Raw genomic sequence first — 8,088 nt, 5'->3', positions numbered from 1 at the left:
AATCACAATTTGTTCAGTCATTCCCCAGTTGACAGGCAGCTCCTCAGTTTCCAATTCTTTGCTGCCACCAAAGAGCTAGCATTTAAAAGTCTGGACAGAGACAGACAAGCAGGACAGCTTTGTTACTACAGTGTTAAATTAAATGTAGAACTAAAAGCAAAATTACCTAAAAGAAGTCCAATTGTTCAATCTTTCTGTTTTTTTTTTGTATAGTAAAATGCTTGTTTGTGTTATTTGTTAAATGAATGATAAAAAAGAGAGGAGTTAAAAAATAAATAAAGGTCTTCACAGTCTGGATCCCCTTGACCTTTCCAGACATTACCTGTTACTTCCCTTCACACACTGTATAGGACAGCCAAACTTGCCTACTTGTACCACAGCGATCTCCAGTCTCCACAACTTTGCGCAGGCTGTCCCCTATGCTTGGAATGCACTCCCTTCTCCCTCGACCTCTGAGAATCCAATCCCTCTCTTCCCCCAAAACTCAACTACCTCCTACTTGAGAGTCTTTCTGCTGCATCCAGATGCTAGTGCCAACCCTACCAAAACTATCTTGTGTTTTTCTCTTACATATACTTACATGCATACATGCAGTCTTACCCTAGAGAAAGTAATCTCCTTGGAAGCAAGGGCTATTTAATTTTTGTCTTTTTGTCCCTAACAGCATGGTCCAGTGACAGAGGGTCACCCACTGAGTTAGGGGGTTACAAAGACCTAGGTTCAACTCTGGCTCAACTCTGACACATACTGGCTCTGTGGCCCCAGGCAAGTCACTTTAATGTCTCTGTGACCTAGGAAGCTCCCTAGGTCTCTGAATTACAGAGGAAGTGCTAGCCTACATTGGTAGATAGAACTCCTCACCTATACCTGAAGTTATAGGTCCAGTTTTTTTTTAAATGCCTAGTGCATAGCAAGTATTTAATAAATATTTGTTGAATGGTTGGTTGATAAATTTATAGCTGGCAGGGACCTTGGAGATCATAGTCAAAACCGTCATTTTGCACATGAGAAAGCTGAGATCTAGGGAGATTACTTGCCCAAGGTCCTACACATAGTAAGTGTAGTCAACCAATGGACATTTTAAGCACCTACTATGTGCCAGGCACTGTGCTAAGTGCTAGAGATTTAATGAAAAGGTAAATGACAGTCCCTGCCCTACAAGAGTTCTTAGTCTGATGGGGAAGATAACATGCAAACAACTAGGTAAAAACAAGAAATATAATAATCAGAGGGAAGACACTAGCGTGATAGGTCATGAAGCTGAACTCAGGTCCTCTGATCCTGAGGTCATCACACTTTCTACTGAAACATATTAAGAAAAAAAAAAAAAAGGAAGACCTCTAGCAGATTAAGTGGACCCCCTAGGAAGGATTTCTGGAAAGACATCAACAGGAGTCCCACACTGGTAAGATCATCCATCCAGAATCAGGGAGGCATAGGATAGATAAGTCACTCAAAGGCTCCCACTCTCTTCTTCCCAAGGAGGGTATCCCTAAATGTAAATGGAAGCTATTCACCCCGTGTGCCCCCCTGGACAAGTCACAAAGGAGTTTACATGAGATAATAATAGTTTTACTTGGTAAGAAAGTATAGCTCAACAAAACATACCCACTTCATGTCCTTAATTGGGTTAGCAAAAGTACAAGGTAAGCAAAATGCTGTTCTGGGGCAGTTAGCTCAAGAGGAACATGAGGATGTTTAAGGAGAAGCTTCACAGTTTTATGGGGCTGTTTGGTTCTAATGTATTAATAACAGCACTGACTGACATTTTATGGGATGCTTTTAAGGTTTACAAAGTACACTATGTACATTACCTCATTAGACCCTCCCAGCCTGTGGGGATAATTGCTTACAGGTATTATTAACCTCATTTTACAGATGAGGGAACTGAGGCTGAGATAAATTAAGTCACTTGCCCAGCTAGTAAATGGGATCACAGGACCTTGGGATGGGAGATCTAGAGTTGGAAAAGAAGATAGACTTCATCTAGTCCCTAACTTTCTCATTTCACAGATGAGGGAACTGAGGCAGAGAGAAAGGTTAAATGGTTTGTCTGAGATTACCTAAGCAGTTCTGGAGCAGGGATTAAAATTCGATCTGAGGCTGAATTTAAACCTCAGTCTCCCTGACTCCAAGGTCAGTATCCGCTTCACTGTACACAATGTTCTGTAGACTCTACCTGCAGTTACAGCGACACAGAAAATGGGTATGGTTTAGTGGAATGAACGCTGCCCTGGCTGGCAGTCAGGAGACCTGTGCTGAGTCAACAGTTCTGCCCAATTTACCATCCATGTGACCTCACAGGCTAGCTCCTTAACCCATTCTGAGTCTCAGTTTTCTCATCTATAAAGTGGGGATAATAATACCATGTGTTTCATAGGCCTGTTGTGAAGATGGAATTAAGAGGAATCAGCCTAATTCAGCTTGGCTCCAGAAGGCAGAACCAGGAACAACCTGTGGAAGAGTTTGAAAGACAGACCAGCTCCAAGTAAGGAAACCATCCTATAGATACCTACCAGTATCTGTAAAATGGGCCCATCTTCCTGAGGAAGCAGGGGACCCCCCCCCTTGAAGTCTTCAGGCTAAAGCTGCATCAGCATTTATTGGGAAATTAGAGTCAAGAAGGTAGAAGTTCACAGCCCCCCCTCACTCACTTACCTAGCTGTTGGACCTTGGAATGGGAATAACAGTAGTGCCTACTTCCTCAGGGTTGTCAGGAGGATTAAACGAGATAACCTGTGTGAACCTTACCCACCATATAAATGTTTGTATTATGGGAATTTTAAAATTTCTTTTTATTATTTGGAACTCTGGCCAATTCCTCCTACAAATTTTGATTAACTGAAAGTCTGTTTTGATATTAACCTCACCTGTACAAAAATGGTCTCATGGTATGTAAAAATTTATTTAAGAGCCTTAAGTATTCCTTAGATAAGAAGCCAGAGGAAGAACCTTAACTGTCCATGATTCCTTGGCAACATGTAAATCCTTCTCCTCAAACAGGTAAACTAAGTCAGGTTACAGATTAAACTACATTTAGAGGATTCATAAATTAAATCCTCTAAATGTGGTTAATCTGTAACCTGACTTAGTTTAGTTAAGAGATTTTTTTTAATGCAGTTTATTTCTTTAAGGGATATATTAGATTATGACTCTGTTTAACTACAGTTGTTCAACTTTTATGACCTTGAAAAAAGCATGGGATTATGGATCTGTCTTCTCTTTAGCTTTAAGCCTAAGAAAAACATATAAGATTGCAATGTGTAAATGAATTATTTCTGATGCAGTTTTGCCTATAGTAGGGCATGTGAAGACTCCTGGTCATGGTTCAGGTTTTCTCTGAGGCCTAAACCTCTGCCTGAGCAGAATAATAAAACCTAGGTTTTTACCTCCCTGATTTCTGTGGTAAATATCTATTTGTCAGCAACAAACTCAGAGCGGAGCTATTTCTCTCATCATACCAGCTATTGTCATTACTGTAGGGAAGGACTCCTGGCAGGTAACAAGTTTAACTTGATGATCTCCAATTAAGAGGTTCTGGGTCATATTTTTCCAAACTATAAAGTACCGTAGATATAGTGCTGGAAAGGACCTGAGGAACCATAAAAGGATAGGATCGTAGATCTCCAGCTGGAAGGGACCTCTGAGAACATCTTGTCTTCATTTTATAGTTGGGGAAACTGAGTCCTAGCGAAGTCAAGTAATTTGCCCAAGATCATAGGGACAGCTTGGATATGAAGCATCATGCTGCCACCTAGAAAATGTCATAAATGTAAATTATTATTATAACTTGCTACTGTAATGTGAAGGGAGCATTTGAGAGGAATTCATTCGAAAAAGTAATCCAAAGAAAAAGCCCAGATGTTCAAAGAAAAACCCATGAAATCCTAATAAAGCCTGTCTTCCCCTCTCCTCCCACCCTACCCTGCCCTTTCTTTTCTGTCATCAAAACTGGGACTTCCCCAGTTGACACGGTTTTTGGAAGTTGCTTCCTGAGATCCTGCAATCCCTTCCGCCATCTTCTGGTTGCTGGTTTTGGAATTCATTAAAAGAGCTTTTCTTGTCTCTCCAAAGTAGGCATCTTCTAAGTTTCAGGCTCCAGCTTGATATTAACTCTCCCGGTGGTTCCCAAGGACCCACAAGACCTGAATGACTGTTTTTCTTCAGTCTTTTCAGTCGTGTTCAACTCTTCATGACCCCATTTGTGGTTTTTTAGGCAGAAATATAGGAATGATTTGCCATTTCCTTCACTAGCTCATTTTATACATGAGGAACTGAGGGAAAGAGAGTTAAAGTGACTTGCCCAGGGTCACACAGCCAGCCAGTAAGTGTCTGAGGTCAGATTTGACTCAGAAAGATGAGTCTTCCTGATTCCACTCCCAGTGTTCTGTCCACTTGGCCACCTAGCAGCCACTAGAGGAGCAGAAAAATCCATCCCAATTTAAGTAAAGTGGCCCATTGATTAATCAGTCTATCTCACCTGCCTCAGGGACTGTGATCACATTCTGGCTCTCTTCTCTCACATCCATGGAAGGCAGACTCTGTGCCTAGTTTCTGCCATACTATTTTCCAGTTTTCCCAGCAGTTTTTATCAAATAATTAGTTCTTATCCCAAAAGATGGAGTCTTTGGGTTTATCAAACAGTAGATTACTGTTGCCATTTACTACTGTGTCTTGTGTACCTAACCTATTCCACTCTCTTTCTTAGCCAGTACCAAATAGTTTTGATGATTGCCACTTTATACTATAGTTTTAGGTCTGGTACAGCTGGGCTTCCTTTCCTTGTATTTCTCTTCATTAATTTCCTTGATATTCTCTACCTTTTGTTCTTCCAGATGAGCAGGCAGATTTCAGAAAAACCTGGAAAGATTTACATGAACTGATGCCCAGTGAAGTGAGCAGAACCAGGAATGCATTGTACAAAGTAACAGCAAAATTGCGCGATGATCAGCTATGGTAGATGTAGCTTTTCTCAGAAATACAATGATCTAAGACAATTCCAAAGGACTCATGATGGAAAATGACATCCACATCCAGAGAAAGGACTATGGAGTCTGAAAGCAGATAAAAGCAGATTATTTTCACTTTTTTTTCTTTCTCACGGTTTCCCCCTTTTGTTCTGATTCTTCTTTACAACACGACTAGTGTGGAAATATGTTTAATATATTTGTACATATTTAACTGTATCAGATTACTCGCTGTCTTGGGAAGGGGGTAAGGGAGGGAGGAAAGGAGAAAAAAATTTGGAACTCAAAATATTATAAAAGTGAATGTTGAAAACTATCTTTACATATAATTGGGAAAAAATAAAATACTATCAAGTGGGGGGAAAAAGAAGCAGGATTCTGAAGTTCCAAGAAGGGTATTGTCTTGGGAACAAGGTTCTCCAAGCCGGATTTAAACAAGGGTAAAGAAACTGGGGGCCACGGAACCCCACAAGACTGTGGCATCTAGGTTCTGAGCACTTAAAAGCAGAAACAGACATTTCACAAATTACACCTTTATTATCAATTTGTTTTTTTTCCCTTAGTGTACTGGTACAAGTCACTTTTGAAAAATCCCATTTTTTAAACATGTGGAACAAAAAAGGAGAAAGATTTTCCCTTACCTCTTTCAAGACAGAAAAGGGTACATGAGAAAGGGGGCCTGGATCTGCTCCACACCCACCCAACGTTGTTGGCCCTGGGCTCTTCTCTCTTGAGGCATGCCTGGACTGGCTGTAGGTAAAATCCTGCTCATCTGTGTAGTAGCTGCTCCCTTCTACCTGTCAAGGCCCCAGTATCCATATTAATTTGAGCTTGGTTGACAAATTTGTCCTCTAGAATTGGGAAGCAAACAGCGAGAGGAAACATCTCTATGAGCAACCCAAATATGGACCAGTACATAGTATGATAGGTGGACAAATTTATTGGTGGGGCAGGGGGGAAGCATTTGCCTTTTTCTGAATATGTTTAAGGTCAACCCTTTTGCCGATTCACAATGTTTAGTCATTCTACAAATACTTATTAGTCAAACAGAATCATAGATTAATAAAATGCAAGACCTGAAATGGATCTTAGAACATGGAATATTATCATCAATCAACAAGTGTTTTTTAAGCATTCAGCTATGTGCTTGTATTGTAACAAGCTCTGGGGACATAAAAGAAGGCCCTCAAGGAGCTTACGTTCTAATGGAGGAGACAACAAGAAAATAAGGTGGAAGGTGATCTGAGAGGGAAGGTTTTAGCATCTGGAAGAACTAGGAAAGACAGACCTCTTGCAGAAAGCAGAACTTGAGAAGAATAAGTTGGCATTCCCCAGTAATTAATGGTCAAAGGATGTGAACAAATCAGTTCTCAGCAGTACTGCGAATGCTGTACAACTACATGAAAGAATGCTCCAAATCACTAATACAAGAGGAATGCAAATCACCCTAGGTTTTACCTCTTACCCTGCAAGCTGACAAAGATGAGAATAGTTGATATTAGAGGAGTTGGGGGAAGACACACCTACCCAGGCTTTGTTGGTGGAGCTGTGAATCAGTACAGCTATTTTGAGAAGTAATTTGCAATTATGTAAATAAATTGACTAAAATGTTCATACCCTTTGACCTAGAGATTTCAGTACTAGGCTTACACCCCAAGGAAGTCATTGATAAGAAGAAAGTCTCTACATACACCAAAATATTTATGGCAGCACTTTTTGTGGAAGCAAAGAATTGCAAACAAATTAAATGCCGACCAGTTGGGAACTGACTAAATAAATTGTGGCATGTGAATGTAACATTACTGTGCCATAAGAAATGGCGTATGTAATGAATAAATATAGAGAAACATGGAAAGATCTACATGAACTGATGCAGAGCAAAGTAAACAGAGCCAAGAGAATGATATACACAATGTTCACAAGGTAAATGAAAGAACAATCAAAAGGGAATTTTACAAAATTACAGAGAACAAGCAAAGCTCCCAAGAAGACACCTACCATTCCATCTCTTTGCAGGACCACAGATGTGCTACATGTCATACATTTTCAGACTTTTTTTTTTGATGTATTGATTAGTTTTACAGATTTTTCGTCTCTTCTTTTTTCTTTAAAAATTATTATTTGTCATATGGGATGACTCTCTGGTGGGAGAAGTAGAAGAAAATTGGGAGACATGCTGGTGACGTAAAAACCAAGAGATATCGATAAACTTTATTTTAAAAAGGAATTGACATCAATTAAACATTTAAAACATACAAAAGCCAGCAAAAGAAAATTCAGACTTGACCAAGGCCACGCAGCTCCTAGAGCCAGGGTTCGAAATGGGGTTTTCCAGCCATCACTCTTTCCACTCTGCTTTTATTTCTAGTGTTATAACCAGAGACTAAATGGGAAGCTATGCAATAAACTGACCCTGTGCACCAGGACCTTACCTAGTATGGGGTGAATGGTGCTGGCCCCGGGGCACTGGGGGTGGGGGCACAATTCCTATATGGGGTGCCATTATCTCCTCAGGACTCCCTAAGATGATGGGTGCCCTCTTTTGGTACAACTGCACATGAGATAGGGACTGTGCCCATTGTGGCAGCACCTGTTGCTCTTTCCCACTCACCCTCACTGTCCTCTTTACCCCCCTCTCCCGCCCCCTCCTATTTTTCTTCTGGGACTGAGTGTTGTCTCCTTCCCCACTCCCACCACCAACCATCAATTGGATTTGCCCAAAGGGAAGCTTCAGCTAATTATGGCTCTGCTGTGAATGGATTAACTTTCCCAGTCTCTTCATCCTCTGCCCAAGAGTAAGAAGCTCCAGTCTCCGCTTTCCTCTGTTTCCCCTCACCTGTTCCCCACGTGGTTTTTCTAATTGCCACAATCGTTTTGCATTGGGGCATCTACACTCTAATCTATACCCCACCACATTTCACTTTCTTTGTGTGTTGTCTTCTGCAATTAGCTTGTGAGCCCCTTGAGGGCAGGGACTGACTTTCTCTTTTTGCATTTGCATCCCAAGCTCTTAGCATAGTGCCTGGAACGAGGAGGTAGGCGCTTAAAAAGTATTTATCGACTGAAAGAAGCAATGCCCAAGGTCTCACAGCTAGTTAGTAGTAGCAGGACTGAGAGGAAA

The sequence above is a fragment of the Trichosurus vulpecula genome, chromosome 9 (assembly GCF_011100635.1).
Source record: "Trichosurus vulpecula isolate mTriVul1 chromosome 9, mTriVul1.pri, whole genome shotgun sequence".
In the NCBI taxonomy this organism is placed as follows: domain Eukaryota; kingdom Metazoa; phylum Chordata; class Mammalia; order Diprotodontia; family Phalangeridae; genus Trichosurus; species Trichosurus vulpecula.
The sequence above is the reverse complement of the archived record's forward strand: the minus strand, read 5'-3'. Positions refer to the sequence as shown.